Source organism: Coregonus clupeaformis, chromosome 30, assembly GCF_020615455.1.
Source record: "Coregonus clupeaformis isolate EN_2021a chromosome 30, ASM2061545v1, whole genome shotgun sequence".
Classification (NCBI taxonomy): Eukaryota; Metazoa; Chordata; class Actinopteri; order Salmoniformes; family Salmonidae; genus Coregonus; species Coregonus clupeaformis.
In genome coordinates, this window is record NC_059221.1 from 4721062 (window position 1) to 4738184 (window position 17123).

A 17123-nucleotide genomic window follows, 5' to 3' on the forward strand; every position below is an offset into this window, starting at 1 on the left:
GAGACAGAAATCTTTCTTTAACCTTGACACAACTGAGACATGAATTGTGTGTGGGCCCCATTCAGAGTGTGAATCGGCAATACAATCGATATCAACGGGGTATGGTAGTAGATGCCAGGCGCACCGGTTTGTGTCAAGAACTGCAACGCTGCTGGGTTTTTCATGCTCAACAACAATTTCCCATATGTATCAAGAATGGTCCACCACCCAAACGCCATCCAGTGCAACTCAGTATTAGGAAGGCGTTGCTAATGTTTGGTATACTCAGTGTATATGGCATTTGTAGGGTTATTTTTTAAGTCCATGGATTCTTCACTGAACCAAAATGAGTTCCATATAGAAACCTTGGGCTCCATTTAGGGTTCTATATGGAACCAATTTCCTTTTTGGTTCTATCCAGAACCTTTTTTTCAAAGAGCTAATAAATTGGTACACTTACTCTTTCAAATAGCCTTACTCTATCAAATAGGCTATCTTTCTGCGAAAAAGCTCAAATAAGGCTATAGGCCTAATGTAAATATTTATAATAGTTTTCATCATTATTGCCAAAAACGTAGCCCTTTATAGGATAGGCCTACAAAAGTAAACTAAGGTGTTCGGTTTGTAGGCTATTAACATTTATAGAACAATAGTCACAATTGACATACACACCTGCAAATATTGCAGCCGCTGTCTGTCTCTTCCTGCGTCTTTGGTGCGACTCTTCTTTTACGTCTGCTTTTCTGAATTTTGGTAAATGTTCCTTTCAGAGAAGCTGAGGACAGGGTCCCAGATGCGAAGCATTCCTTTTTCATGTACTCCAAAGATGACATGGACTCGTCGTTCGAAAGTAAAACGTGAATATCAAAATAATTATTTTATGATGTAAGTTCAAGAGAATAAAAGGTGAACATTGTGACCTATTATTTACAAAAATGTCTGTCATTTGGACCTGGAATATCGCATGTTCCAGCTATCAGATAGGACTCACAGGATGCTTATTAATGGTTGCAACTAGTGACGTGTGTTGGATAATTGTTGAGGTTTAATTTCTGCAAAGGGAGGGAATACATGCCAATCAAATCTCACCTCGTTTCACCCAGGCTTTTCAACAGACAAACAAGTAATACATTAGATTCTAATTTTATCATGCGTCTCTTTGAAATGTTTTATTACATTTTCATATTGACATTTTTATTCGATGACAATCTACAAAAAGCATAATCAACAATTGCCCATCATCTTAAAATAGTTCAAAAATCCTGTGTTATTACACTCATTAACAATATTCATTCGTTTCATGTTTAACACGAATGATTGAGGTAACAAAGTAGGCTTCTATGCTCAAACTCCAAAATGATGGGCATAATCTTATTAGCGCACAAAAATATCCTATGGATTCCAATTGAGTTGAATGCTTATTGAATTGATTATTTGATTTTCACTAATATCTATAATTGAGAGATGTTCCTTTATCAGAAGAGTTGGTTGAAAAAGATGCGTTTCCACAAACGGGGGAAATAATGAATAGTGCGTAATTGCTTTTGTATATGGAACTCCATGACAGCTGTGTCCACCCTTGAGCATAGGTTTAGCCTATCGATATTTGAGTGAGTCTAAATAAAGAGAAATACGTTAAATCTTAGTATGCAGAATAAGGGAACAAGGGAAATTGTAGGCTCCTATCCAGTTATTGATCTGCCTAATTCAGTGTCTGCTCCATAATAACAGGAAAAGCCAATAAATACCATGCGTTTAAACTTTATTTTGGTGGGGTGAGAAAACGAAAAGGACAATACTTTTGCTGGAAACCAAAATAAAACTTATTTAAGGTCGATTACCAGTGCTAGACTTGGGATGAAAGAAGTGCAAGAGCTTTCTTTTTCTATGTCGGTCCATTAGTCTATGTTCACCGAAATTCACAAATGACATTATGCTATAGAGACCTCTGATTATTCACTGTTAATGGTTTATACACATTTTCCATGACTTCTCCGTGTCTTATAACCACATTTTCATGACTCTTATCATAGCCTACATGAAAAAGTAAGCATTTTTTACACTGGAAAGCTGCTGAGTCTGAGCCCATGTAGACCTACCACCTCCTGCCGCTTAGCCCTTGATCAAGGCACTTAGTCTCCCACATAGAACTGCACTGTTAGTCACATGTTGTCATAGCCACGTGAAGTAGTTTGGGGTTGGTGCAATTTGCAGAAGAAAAAAAAGTTGACAGCACTGAAGACATTGGTCTGCTAATACAGGACTAGTAAAGGCCCAGTGCACTACTTTTGTGAAGCATTTTAAACTAAATGTATTTGAGTGTTTACTAGCATTTGTAACTTGAGTCTTATAATTATCTGTACAAAACAGTTAATCTAATAATACTTGCTTGATAAACACTACAAGTCAAAAGATTGGACACACCTAATCAAGGGTTTTTCGTATTTTTTGTAAACTATTTTCTACATTTTATTGAATACATCAAAACTATGAAATAACATGTAGTATCCAAAAAAGTGTTAAACAAATCAAAATATATTTTATATTTGAGATTCTTCAAAGTAGCTGGATGGAAAGTCTACAGGTGCAAACCTAGATGACCAGCCTATGTACAATACAGTAACGTACATTTACATTAAGTGGTTTGTAAGGATGGTAAATTAATACTGCACAAAAAGGGGTTGTTTCCCATGTTATTTGATCTAGAAAAATATTTAATTTGATGTGGATGTTTTGTGTCTTTGCCAATAACTTATTACCTTTTTTTGTAAATGTTTGAGGACAGGGTTTTGTTCTTTCTGGATCCCATTAGAATGACAATCACAGAGAAAGGGACAGGGCAACAACTCTTACAATTCCAACTATTAAATCCTGCAAGATACTGTTCTTAATTATATAATTACCTTTTTTGCCAAAGCAGAAATGCTAAAAAACTAATGTTGTTGCCTATGCTACAGACGTCTATATCTGTCCGCTAATACTAGTAAAGGCCCAGTGCAATACTTTGGTGATTTGTTATATAATTTATATACAGTCAGGTCCATAAGTATTTGGACAGTGACACAGTTTGCATCATTTTGGCTCTGTACGCCACCACACTGGATTTGAAAGGAAACAATCAAGATGTGCTTTAAAGTGTAGACTTTCGTATTTAATTTAAGGGTTTTGTCAAAATTATTGAATGAACCGTGTAGGAATTACAACCATTTTTATACATAGCACCCCAATTTTAGGGGCTCAAAATTAATTGGACAAACTAACATAATCATAAATTAAATTGTGAGTTTTAATACTTGGTTGCAAATCCTTTGCAGTCCGGAACCCATAGACATCACCAGATGCTGGGTTTCTTCCCTGGTGATGCTCTGCCAGGCCTTTACTGCAGCGGTCTTCAGTTCCTGCTTGTTTTTGGGGCGTTTTGCCTTCAGTTTTGCCTTCAGCAAGTGAAATGTATGCTCAATTGGATTCAAGTCAGGTGATTGACTTGGCCATTGCAGAACATTCCACTTCTTTGCCTTAAAAAAGTATTTGGTTGCTTTCGCAGTATGCTCCGGGTCATTGTCCATCTGCACTGTGAAGCGCCGTTCAATGAGTTTTTAAGCTTTTGGCTGAATCTGAGCAGGTAATATAGCCCTAAACACTTCAGAATTCATCCTGCTGCTTTTGTCAGCAGTCACATCATCAATAAATACAAGGGAACCCGTTCCATTGGCAGCCATACATGCCCACGCCATAACACTACCTCCAGCATGCTTCACAGATGAGGTGGTGTGCTTCGGATCATGAGCAGTCCCTTTCCTTCTCCATACTCTTCACATTATTCTGGTACAAGGTGATCTTTGTCTCATTTACTCTGGTGGTCTTCTCTTGATTGTTGACTTTGACACAGATACGCCTACCTCCTGGAGGGTGTTCTTGATCTGGCCAACTGTTGTGAAGGGGTTTTTCTTCACCAGGGAAATAATTATTCTGTCATCCACCACAGTTGTTTTCCGTGGTCTTCCGGGCCTTTTTGTGTTCCTGAGCTCACAAGTGCGTTCTTTCTTTTTAAGAATGTACAAAATAGTTGATTTGGCCACACCTAATGTTTTTGCTATCTCTCCGATGGGTTTGCTTTGATTTTTCAGCCTAATGATGGCTTGCTTCACTGGCAGTGACAGCTTTTTGGACTACATATTGAGGGTTAACAGCAACAGATTTCAAATGCAAATGCCACACTTGAAATCAACTCCAGACCTTTTATCTGCTTAGTTGTAAATGAACTAATGAGGGAATAATAAAATAATAATAACTTGGTCAATGTCCAAATATTTATGGACCTGACTGTATGTACAGTATCTCACAAAAGTGAGTACACCCCTCACATTTTTGTAAATATTTGAGTATATCTTTTCATGTGACAACACTGAAGAAATGACACTTTGCTACAATGTAAAGTAGTGAGTGTACAGCTTGTATAACAGTGTAAATTTGCTGTCCCCTCAAAATAACTAAACACACAGCCATTAATGTCTAAACCGCTGGCAACAAAAGTGAGTACACCCCTAAGTGAAAATGTCCAAATTGGGCCCAATTAGCCATTTTCCCTCCCCGGTGTCATGTGACTCGTTAGTGTTACAAGGTCTCAGGTGTGAATGGGGAGCAGGTGTGTTAAATTTGGTGTCATCGATCTCACACTCCCTCATTCTGGTCACTGGAAGTTCAACATGGCACCTCATGGCAAAGAACTCTCTGGGGATCTGAAAAAAAGAATTGTTGCTCTACATAAAGATGGCCTGGGCTATAAGAAGATTGCCAAGACCCTGAAACTGAACTGCAGCACGGTGGCCAAGACCATACAGCGGTTTAACAGGACAGGTTCCACTCAGAACATGCCTCGCCATGGTCGACCAAAGAAGTTGAGTGCACATGCTCAGCGTCATATCCAGAGGTCGTCTTTGGGAAATAGACGTAAGAGTGCTGCCAGTATTGCTGCAGAGGTTGAAGGGGTGGGGGGTCAGCCTGTCAGTGCTCAGACCATACGCAGCACACTGCATCAAATTGGTCTGCATGGCTGTCGTCCCAGAAGGAAGCCTCTTCTAAAGATGATGCACAAGAAAGCCCACAAACAGATTGCTGAAGACAAGCATACTAAGGACATGGATTACTGGAACAATGTCCTATGGTCTGATGAGACCAAGATAAACTTATTTGGTTCAGATGGTGTCAAGCGTGTGTGGCGGCAACCAGGTGAGGAGTACAAAGACAAGTGTGTCTTGCCTACAGTCAAGCATGGTGGTGGGAGTGTCATGGTCTGGGGCTGCATGAGTGCTGCCTGCACTGGGGAGCTACAGTTCATTGAGGGAACCATGAATGCCAACATGTACTGTGACATACTGAAGCAGAGCATGATACCCTCTTTTCAGAGACTGGGCCGCAGGGCAGTATTCCAACATGATAACGACCCCAAACACACCTCCAAGACGACCACTGCCTTGCTAAAGAAGCTGAGGGTAAAGGTGATGGACTGGCCAAGCATGTCTCCAGACCTAAACCCTATTGAGCATCTGTGGGGCATCCTCAAACGGAAGGTGGAGGAGTGTAAGGTCTCTAACATCCACCAGCTCCGTGATGTCGTCATGGAGGAGTGGAAGACCCATTTGCGACCAAGCTTTAACATCCTGACTGATCTCTTGATGTTGCTTCAATTATTTTTTTTACATTTTAGTCATTTAGCAGACGCTCTTATCCAGAGCGACTTACAGTTAGTGAGTGCATACATTTTTCATTCTGGTCCCCCGTGGGAATCGAACCCACATCCCTGGCATTGCAAGCGCCATGCTCTACCAACTGAGCTACAAGAGAGATATATCAACATAATTTTCCTTCCTCATGATGCCATCTATTTTGTGAAGTGCACCAGTCCCTCCTGAAGCAAAGCACCCCCACAGCATGATGGTGCCACCCGTGCTTCACAGTTGGGATGGTGTTCTCCGGCTTGCAAGCCACCCCCTTTGTCCTCCAAACATGAAGATGGTCATTATGGCCAAACAGTTCTATTTTTGTCCCCTTGTGCAGTTGCAAACTGTAGTCTGCCTTTTTTATGGCGGTTTGGAGCAGTGGCTTCTTCCTTGCTGAGCGGCCTTTCAGGTTATGTCGATATAGGACTAGTTTTACTGTGGATATAGATACTTTTGTACCCGTTTCCTCCAGCATCTTCACAAGGTCCTTTGATGTTGTTCTGGGATTGATTTGCACTTTTCGCACCAAAGTACGTGTCACGTTCGTTAAATGAAGGGACAGACCAAGGCGCAGCGTGATATACGTACATGTTTATTAAACAATAAACGAAACGTGAAGTCCAAGGTAGCGCACACACAACATACATTTACATTACATTTACATTTTAGTCATTTAGCAGACGCTCTTATCCAGAGCGACTTACAGGAGCAATTAGGGTTAAGTGCCTTGCTCAAGGGCACATTAACGTCATTTAGCAGACGCTCTTAGCCAGAGCGACTCACAAATTGGTGCGTTCGCCCTATAGCCAGTGGGATAACCACTTTACAATTTGGGGGGGGTTAGAAGGATTACTTTATCCTATCCCAGGTATTCCTTAAAGATTTTCACATACCTTACAATGAGAGAGTTAGCTAACTCTCTCTCCGCACTGCTAAAGCTAACTCTCTCTCCTCTGCTCTTGTCCTTCTAGACCTGTCTGCTGCCTTTGATACTGTGAACCATCAGATCCTCCTCTCCACCCTCTCCGAGCTGGGCATCTCCGGCGCGGCTCACTCCTGGATTGCGTCCTACCTGACCGGTCGCTCCTACCAAGTGGCGTGGCGAGAAGCGAGAAGGAGAGAGAGAGCTAACTCTCTCTCCTTTAAGGTATTCCTTAAAGATTTTCACATACCTTACAATGAACAAGATCCCACAACTAGACTGTGCCAAAAGGCTGCTTAAGTATGGTCCCCAATCAGAGACAACGCGCGACAGCTGCCTCTGATTGGGAACCACACCGGCGACATAGATCCACACATGCTAGATATACAACATAGAATATATACAAACAAAGAATACACACACCCTGACTCAACATATAAGAGTCCTCTGAGTCAGGGCGTGACAGTACGTTCATCTCTAGGAGACAGAAAGCGTCTCCTTCCTGAGCGGTATGACGGCAGCGTGGTCCCATGGTGTTTATACTTCCGTACTATTGTTTGTACAGATGAACGTGGTACCTTCAGGCGTTTGGAAATTGCTCCCAAGGATGAACCAGACTTGTGGAGGTCTACAATTTCTTTTCTGAGGTTTTGGCTGATTTCTTTTGATTTTCCCATGATGTCAAGCAAAGAGGCACTGAATTTGAAGGTAGGCCTTGAAATACATCCACAGGTACACCTCCAATTGACTCAAAAGGATGTCAATTAGCCTATCAGAAGCTTCTAAAGCCATGACATAATTTTCTGGAATTTTCCAAGCTGTTTAAAGGCACAGTCAACTTAGTGTATGTAAACAGAAATAGAACTGTTTGCCCATAATGACCATCGTTATATTTGGTGGAAAAAGGGGAGAACTGCAAACTGAAGAACACCATCCCAACCGTGACGCACGGGGATGGCTGCATCATGCTGTGGGGGTGCTTTGCTGCAGGAGGGACTGGTGCACTTCACAAAATAGATGGCATCATGAGGAAGGAAAATTATGTGGATATATTGAAGCAACATCTCAAGATATCAGTCAGGAAGTTAAAGCTTGCGCGAGCAAGGAGGCCTACAAACCTGATTCAGTTACACCAGCTCTGTCAGGAAGATTCAACCAACTTATTGTGGGAAGCTTGTGGATGGCTCCCCGAAACGTTTGACCCAAGTTAAACAATTTAAAAGGCAATGCTCCCAAATACTAATTGAGTGTATGTAAACTTCTGACCCACTGGGAATGTGATGAAAGAAATAAAAGCTGAAAAAAATTCTGACATTTCACATTCTTAAAATAAAGTGGGGATCCTAACTGACCTAAGACAGGGAATTTTTACTAGGAGTAAATGTCAGGAATTGTGAAAAACTGAGTTTAAATGTATTTGGCTAAGGTGTATGTAAACTTCCAACTTCAGCTGTATGTACAGTGAGGGAAAAAAGTATTTGATCCCCTGCTGATTTTGTACGTTTGCCCACTGACAATGACATGATCAGTCTATAATTTTAATGGTAGGTTTATTTGAAAAGTGAGAGACAGAATAACAAAAAAATCCAGAAAAACGCATGTCAAAAATGTTATAAATTGATTTGCATTTTAACGAGGGAAATAGTATTTGACCCCTCTGCAAAACATGACTTAGTACTTGGTGGCAAAACCCTTGTTGGCAATCACAGAGGTCAGACGTTTCTTGTAGTTGGCCACCAGGTTTGCACACATCTCAGGAGGGATTTTGTCCCACTCCTCTTTGCAGATCTTCTCCAAGTCATTAAGGTTTCGAGGCTGACGTTTGGCAACTCGAACCTTCAGCTCCCTCCACAGATGTTTTATGGATTAAGGTCTGGAGACTGGCTAGGCCACTCCAGGACCTTAATGTGCTTCTTCTTGAGCCACTCCTTTGTTGCATTGGCCGTGTGTTTTGGGTCATTGTCATGCTGGAATACCCATCCACGACCCATTTTCAATGCCCTGGCTGAGGGAAGGAGGTTCTCACCCAAGATTTGATGGTACATGGCCACGTCCATCATCCCTTTGATGCGGTGAAGTTGTCCTGTCCCTTTAGCAGAAAAACACCCCCAAAGCATAATGTTTCCACCTCCATGTTTGACGGGGGGGGGGTGGTGTTCTTGGGGTCATAGGCAGCATTCCTCCTCCTCCAAACACAGCGAGTTGAGTTGATGGCAAAGAGCTCGATTTTGGTCACATCTGACCACAACACTTTCACCCAGTTCTCCTCTGAATCATTCAGATGTTCATTGGCAAAATTCAGACGGGCCTGTATTTGTGCTTTCTTGAGCAGGGGGACCTTGCGGGCGCTGCAGGATTTCAGTCCTTCACAGCGTAGTGTGTTACCAATTGTTTTCTTGGTGACTATAGTCCCAGCTGCCTTGAGATCATTGACAAGATCCTCCCGTGTAGTTCTGGGCTGATTCCTCACCGTTCTCATGATCATTGCAACTCCACGAGGTGAGATCTCGCATATGGAGCCCCAGGCCGAGGGAAACAGGTGCACTAAACTAGACATGACCAAACAAACATCGAAACATCCAACGGTGGCAGCTAGTACTCCGGGGACGACGAACGCCGAAGCCTGCGCGAACAAGGAGGAGGAGCAGCCTTGGCGGTATTCGTGACAGTGGAATGCTTTCGACACCTTGAAGAGTCCATGTGCCGATGAATTATGGCTGTTCTGAGAGCTAAAGGGGGTGGGGGGGTCTCAATATGTGACCCGTTTCAGAAAGCTAGGTGTATGTCGCACGTCACTACTTCACAGGAGAGGCATTTGAACATATTTTTTTGGGAGGGGATCAAAATGTGAGCATAGTTGGTTTCGCCACGGAAAAAGACAGGAACCTTCCCGCTAGCCATGATTGGCTGAGATAATGGGTGGGCTGGACATGCCGGGAGATGAGTTTGGATTGGTCTGACATGTAGCATGCCTCTGTCTATAACGTGAGCTGCTCAGTATGTGTTGATGATCCTTTCTACCGCAGCTTTTTTTAAACATACACTACATGCCCAAAAGTACGTGGACACCTGCTCGTTGAACATCTCATTCCAAAATCATGGGCGTTCATTTGGAGTTGGACACCCCTTTGTTGCTATAACAGCCTCCACTCTTCTGGGAAGGCTTTCCACTAGATGTTGGAACATTGCTGTGGGGACTTGATTCCATTTAGCCACAAGAGCATTAGTGAGGTCGGGCACTAGATTTGTCCGTCGGACTGCCAGATGGTGAAGTGTAATTCATCACTCCAGAGAACGCATTTTCACTGCTCCAGAGTCCAATGGCGGCAAGCTTTACATCACTCCAGCCGACGCTTGGCTTTGCGCATGTTGATCTTAGGCTTGTGTATGGCTGCTCAGCCATGGAAACTAATTTAATGAAGCTCCCGATGAACAGTTCTTATGTGGACGTTGCTTCCAGAGGCAGTTTGGAACTCGGTAGTGAGTGTTGGAACCGAGGACAGATGATTTTTACACGCTATTCGCTTCAGCACTTGGCGGTCCCGTTCTGTAAGCTTGTGTGGCCTGCTACTTCGCGGCTGAGCCGTTGTTGCTCCTAGACGTAACTCTTTAAAGAACCGCTCTCGTGGTACCCCAGATCCTAATTAGTTAATTGTTACATGATTAATGTAATCGGGTAACAATTAAACATAGTTAGTTAATTAGAGAAACAGTCTTCTGATTAATGTTAAAGTCAAGTCATGACACACTGTACCCAATGATTTATGAAAATGTACTTGATAGGTGATGTCCTCATTGTGGTTTCACAGACGTGTTTAATACGTTTTATGTACACACTTTATTAGAATACTTATGAAATGTACATTGTTATATTTGGTAACACTTGCTTATTTTCCCTCGACTCCAACCCCATTCGATGCATTGAACGGATGTGAGTGGAGCAATGTCTACATAAGGGTGCAAATTATAAACACTCACAAAAGCTCTGTACAAAAAAGACTTGAGGCCGATACGTAAAACTTAATAAAGAGCAGTGATACCAGCAAGAGCAATGTGCGGGTTTCTTCTTTTTTCTCATCTTATTCAACTGTTAACATGCACCTGCAACAAATATACAGTTGAAGTCAGAAGTTTACATACACTTAGGATGGAGTCATTAAAACTCGTTTTTCAACCACTCCACTAATTTCAGGTTAACAAACTATAGTTTTGGCAAGTCGGTTAGGACATCTACTTTGTGCATGACACAAGTCATTTTTCCAACAATTGTTTACAGACATATTATTTAACTTATAATTCACTGTATCACAATTCCAGTGGGTCAGAGGTTTACATACACTAAGTTGACTGTGCCTTTAAACAGCTTCCAGAATTCCAGAAAATGATGTCATGGCTTTAGAAGCTTCTGATAGGCTAATTGACATCATTTGAGTCATTTGCTTCAGTGAAGCCTCCGTTTAACAGAAAGAATAGCAGAGCCCTGTTTAGTGTAAATGGAATAGGCTATTACTATTTTTGAATTTTAGTCTTTGAGAAATATATATTTGTCCATCCATTCAATATCAACCCCTCTGTCAAACTGAGAAACACTGGATGTATTTCAAGGCCTACCTTCAAACTCAGTGCCTCTTTGCTTGACATCATGGGAAAATCAAAAGAAATCAGCCAAGACCTCAGAAAAAAAATTGTAGACCTCCACAAGTCTGGTTCATCCTTGGGAGCAATTCCCAAACGCCTGAAGTTCACCACGTTCATCTGTCAAACAATAGTACGCAAGTATAAACACCATGGGACCACGCAGCCATCATACCGCTCAGGAAGGAGACATCTTCTGTCTTCTAGAGATGAACGTACTTTGGTGAGAAAAGTGAAAATCAATCCCAGAACAACAGCAAAGGACCTTGTGAAGATGCTGGAGGAAACAGGTACAACAGTATCTATATCCACAGTAAAACGAGTCCTATATCGACATAACCTGAAAGGCCGCTCAGCAAGGAAGAAGCCACTGCTCCAAAACTGCCATAAAAAAGCCAGACTACGGTTTGCAACTGCACATGGGGACAAAATATCGTACTTTTTGGAGAAAGGTCCTCTGGTCGGATGGAACAAAAATAGAACTGTTTGGCCATAATGACCATCGTTATGTTTGGAGGAAAAAGGGGGTTGCTTGCAAGCCGAAGAACGCCATCCCAACCGTGAAGCACGGGGCTTCACAAAATAGATGTCATCATGAGGAAGGAAAATTATGTGGATATATTGAAGCAACATCTCAAGACATCAGTCAGGAAGTTAAAGCTTGGTCGCAAATGGGTCTTCCAAATGGACAATGACCCCTTCCAAAGTTGTGGCAAAATGGCTTAAGGACAACAAAGTCAAGGTATTGGAGTGGCCATCACAAAGCCCTGACCTCAATCCTATAGAAAATGTGTTGGCAGAACTGAAAAACCGTGTGCGAGCAAGGAGGCCTACAAACCTGACTCAGTTACACCAGCTCTGTCAGGAGGAATGGGCCAAAATTCACCCAACTTATTGTGGGAAAGTTGTGGAAGGCTACCCGAAATGTTTGACCCAAGTTAAACAATTTAAAGGCAATGCTACCAAATACTAATTGAGTGTATGTAAACTTCTGACCCACTGGAATGTGATGAAAGAAATAAAAGCTGAAATAAATAATTCTCTCTATTATTATTCTGACATTTCACATTCTTAAAATAAAGTGGTGATCCTAACTGAACTAAGACAGGGATTTTTTTACAAGGATTAAATGTCAGGAATTGTGAAACTGAGTTTAAATGTATTTGCCTAAAGTGTATGTAAACTTCTGACTTCAACTGTAGCTCGGATGTGCAAGTGCCTTTTGAATTTTAAATGACTCAAATGTAAAATGAGAAAATTGAGGATGGATCAACAACATTGTAGTTAATCCACAATACTAACCTAAATGACAGAGTAAAAAGAAAGAAGCCTGTACAAAATAAAAATATTCCAAAACATAAATCCTGTTTGCAACAAGGCACTAAAGTAATTCCGCAAAAAATGTGGCAAAGCAATTAACCTTTTGTCCTGAATACAAAGTGTTATGTTTGGGGCAAATCCAATACAACACATTACTAAGTACCACTCTCCATAGTTTCAAGCATAGTGGTGGCTACATCATGTTATGGGTATTGTGATGATCGTCTTTATGTCCTCCACCACCTAATCTAAAGCCAGGCCTTATTCTAAATAACCAGACATTGCAAACGGTTAATGATTAATGAGAAGCACATTTATTAATTGTATTTGTGTGGTTAGTGATGTCCTTTTGATTGATGATCATCTGTGAAAGAGAGAAGAAACATGTGTTAGAGTTTATGGTCGCACGCCAACAATTGTTTTTTGCGCGCAAAACCTCTTGTTGTGCGGTGCCCAGTATGATGCTTCTTCTAATCATGTATATACTGGTCAAACCTTACAACTACAATGTTTAACTATCATATCGTTAAAGTTAAGCAAAATAAATGTACATTTTTACCTTGTTTTCCTTGTTAATTGAAGAGGGTTATCTGTCCATTTCCTGGTCCGAGTTTCCACAGGCAAACAGTGGATGCGTTCAAGCGCATGGTTTATTCAGTGTATGGGTAAAGCGGTAGTAGCTTATCCCAGGGGGACGTACATGTTTAAATCCCAGGTTGTATTTATGCGTAGATCAGGTGAAGCACCTTTGTTGATATGTGTGCTTGTATGAATACATACATGTTTATGAACTGAACATGTTGTATTGAATTTCTTGCATTGTGAAGGTTAATTGATCATTGTGTCAGGTCTTCCTCCTATTGGCTGATGCATTGTGGGTATGTGTATTTAAACCCTGTCATTGTTATTGTTTGTTGGACAAGACTGAAACAGACAGGACAAGAGTAGCATGCTGCTGGGTTAACAGGCAATTATTGAGCCTGGGTTTTTGTTTGAGTTTATTAGGCCTACTTTTTGTTCATTGCACAATCCAGGTGTGGAAAGCTCTTAGAGGCTTAGCCAGAAAGACGCACAGCTGTAATCGCTGCCAAAGGTGCTTCTACAAAGTATTGAATACTTATGTAAATGGGTGTGAATACTTATGTAAATGAGATTTCTGTATTTCATTTTCAATACATTTGCTAAAATTACTAAAAACATTTTCACTTTGTCATTATGGGGTATTGTGTGTAAATGGGTGAGATTATAATTTTTTTGAATCCATTTTGAATTCAGGCTGTAACACAACAAAATGTGGAGTATGTCTAGGAGTATTAATTCTTTCTGAAGGCACTGCAGCTGCGCAATTTAGATAACGCATTGATATATAGCTAGCTAGCTTTCTGAAATGATGACAGAGAGAACAAAGAATATGCATGTCCAAATATTAATGACGTCTGGAATCCGACATGGTTTCACTGCAATTATCAACATTTCAACAGCTTGTATAGACACGGTTTAGCTGAGACTCATCTCTTGAAAGGTAGACTGGTAGCCTTTTTCTGAAATAATTGTCACCTGACTTAACTGAAATGGGGCTCACATAACTTTAATTAGCTGGCTAAGGTTAGCATGCTTGCTAGGTACACTGACAGCTGTCAGTCAGTGGCCTATTTGTTGTTATTTCTCTGCTACACGTGGAAATCACCACAACGTTCCCACCCCCAATTCCTGAATATGTATTGGCAGCTTGCGTCAGTCTTCGAGCTGTAACCTAGATGAAAATGTCCACTCTAGGACAGGAATTACTCAAAATAGGTGCAGCAACTTCCTCTGAGGTGGGCCTTTAAACATAATGTATGTGAGGCTGAGACTGTGAGAGGAAACCTTGAGGTGGTGAAGAGTTCTGATCAGAAGAAACTCAATCACCACTCCATCATGATGACTTTCCGTATCCTTGAAGCCCAGGGATTTTTTGAAGTCTCAGTGAGGTACTGGGGGAGAAGATTCTTAGGTGTGATGCACCCACCCACACACACACACACACACACTCCTCCTTCCTGATGATGGATGGAATCCCCTGCATCTCCCTCCCAAAGCCCACCTTCTCCATCTGGTCCTCTGTAGCTCAGCTGGTAGAGCACGGCGCTTGTAACGCCAAGGTAGTGGGTTCGATCCCCGGGACCACCCATACACAAAAAAAAAAAAAAAATGTATGCACGCATGACTGCAAGTCGCTTTGGATAAAAGCGTCTGCTAAATGGCATAAAAAAATAAAAAATAAATAAAAGATTGACAGTTCTTTTGCGTTTCTTCCATTTCCACTGTTGTCACCTTCTCACCAAGCTGCTTGGCGATGGTCTTGTAGCCCATTCCAGCCTTGTGTAGGTCTACAATCTTGTCCCTGACATCCTTGGAGAGCTCTTTGGTCTTGGCCATGGTGGAGAGTTTGGAATCTGATTGATTGATTGCTTCTGTGGACAGGTGTCTTTTATACAGGTAACAAGCTGAGATTAGGAGCACTCCCTTTAAGAGTGTGCTCCTAATCTCAGCTTGTTACCTGTATAAAAGACACCTGGGAGCCAGAAATCTTTCTGATTGAGAGGGGGTCAAATACTTATTTCCCTCATTAAAATGCAAATCAATTAATATATTTTTTTCTTTCATTTCATTTTTGTTTTGTTATTCTGTCTCTCACTGTTCAAATAAACCTACCATTAAAATTATAGACTGATCATGTCTTTGTCAGTGGGCAAACGTACAAAATCAGCAGGGGATCAAATACTTTTTTCCCTCACTGTATGTGTGTATATATATACAGTGGGGAGAACAAGTATTTGATACACTGCCGATTTTGCAGGTTTTCCTACTTACAAAGCATGTAGAGGTCTGTAGTTTTTATCATAGGTACACTTCAACTGTGAGAGACGGAATCAAAAAAAAAATCCAGAAAATCACATTGTATTATTTTTAAGTAATTCATTTGCATTTTATTGCATGACATAAGTATTTGATACATCAGAAAAGCAGAACTTAATATTTGGTACAGAAACCTTTGTTTGCAATTACAGAGATCATACGTTTCCTGTAGGTCTTGACCAGGTTTGCACACACTGCAGCAGGGAATTTGGCCCACTCCTCCATTCAGACCTTCTCCAGATCCTTCAGGTTTCGGGGCTGTCGCTGGGCAATACGGACTTTCAGCTCCCTCCAAAGATTTTCTATTGGGTTCAGGTCTGGAGACTGGCTAGGCCACTCCAGGACCTTGAGATGCTTCTTACGGAGCCACTCCTTAGTTGCCCTGACTGTGTGTTTCGGGTCATTGTCATGCTGGAAGACCCAGTCACGACCCATCTTCAATGCTCTTACTGAGGGAAGGAGGTTGTTGGCCAAGATCTCGCGATACATGGCCCCATCCATCCTCCCCTCAATACGGTGCAGTCGTCCTGTCACCTTTGCAGAAAAGCATCCCCAAAGAATGATGTTTCCACCTCCATGCTTCACGGTTGGGATGGTGTTCTTGGGGTTGTACTCATCCTTCTTCTTCCTCCAAACACGGCGAGTGGAGTTTAGACCAAAAAGCTCTATTTTTGTCTCATCAGACCACATGACCTTCTCCCATTCCTCCTCTGGATCGTCCAGATGGTCATTGGCAAACTTCAGACGGGCCTGGACATGCACTGGCTTGAGCAGGGGGACCTTGCGTGCGCTGCAGGATTTTAATCCATGACGGCGTAGTGTGTTACTAATGGTTTTCTTTGAGACTGTGGTCCCAGCTCTCTTCAGGTCATTGACCAGGTCCTGCCGTGTAGTTCTGCGCTGATCCCTCACCTTCCTCATGATCATTGATGCCCCACGAGGTGAGATCTTGCATGGAGCCCCAGACCGAGGGTGATTGACCGTCATCTTGAACTTCTTCCATTTTCTAATAATTGCGCCAACAGTTGTTGCCTTCTCACCAAGCTGCTTGCCTATTGTCCTGTAGCCCATCCCAGCCTTGTGCAGGTCTACAATTTTATCCCTGATGTCCTTACACAGCTCTCTGGTCTTGGCCATTGTGGAGAGGTTGGAGTCTGTTTGATTGAGTTTGTGGACAGGTGTATTTTATACAGGTAACAAGTTCAAACAGGTGCAGTTAATACAGGTAATGAGTGGAGAACAGTAGGGCTTCTTAAAGAAAAACGAACAGGTCTGTGAGAGACGGAATTCTTACTGGTTGGTAGGTGATCAAATACTTATGTCATGCAATAAAATGCAAATTAATTACTTAAAAATCATACAATGTGATTTTCTGGATTCTGTCTCTCACAGTTGAGGTGTACCTATGATAAAAATTACAGACCTCTACATGCTTTGTAAGTAGGAAAACCTGCAAAATCGGCAGTGTATCAAATACTTGTTCTCCCCACTGTAGGTGGAAATCTACATTTTGACAATTACATTTAACATGTTTTAAGGTAGTCAACTTGGTGGACCCGCTTTCCAACTCTATATATATACACACATAATTATTTTTTCACTGGGTGATGCAGCACCCTCATCACCCCTACTTCCCGCGGCTGCTCCTG

General features: G+C 41.7%; 1 long non-coding RNA gene across 1 annotated transcript; it reads right to left on the reverse strand.

The window, feature by feature from the left end:
* Positions 1 to 11109: 11109 nt before the first annotated feature.
* LOC121545307 lies at positions 11110 to 15526 on the reverse strand. The gene is made up of 3 exons (XR_005996262.1): positions 15514 to 15526; positions 14890 to 14892; positions 11110 to 11210 (listed from the first exon to the last, which is right to left on the reverse strand). It is a non-coding gene; the product is annotated as an uncharacterized LOC121545307 (long non-coding RNA).
* Between the last annotated feature and the right edge of the window lie 1597 nt (positions 15527 to 17123).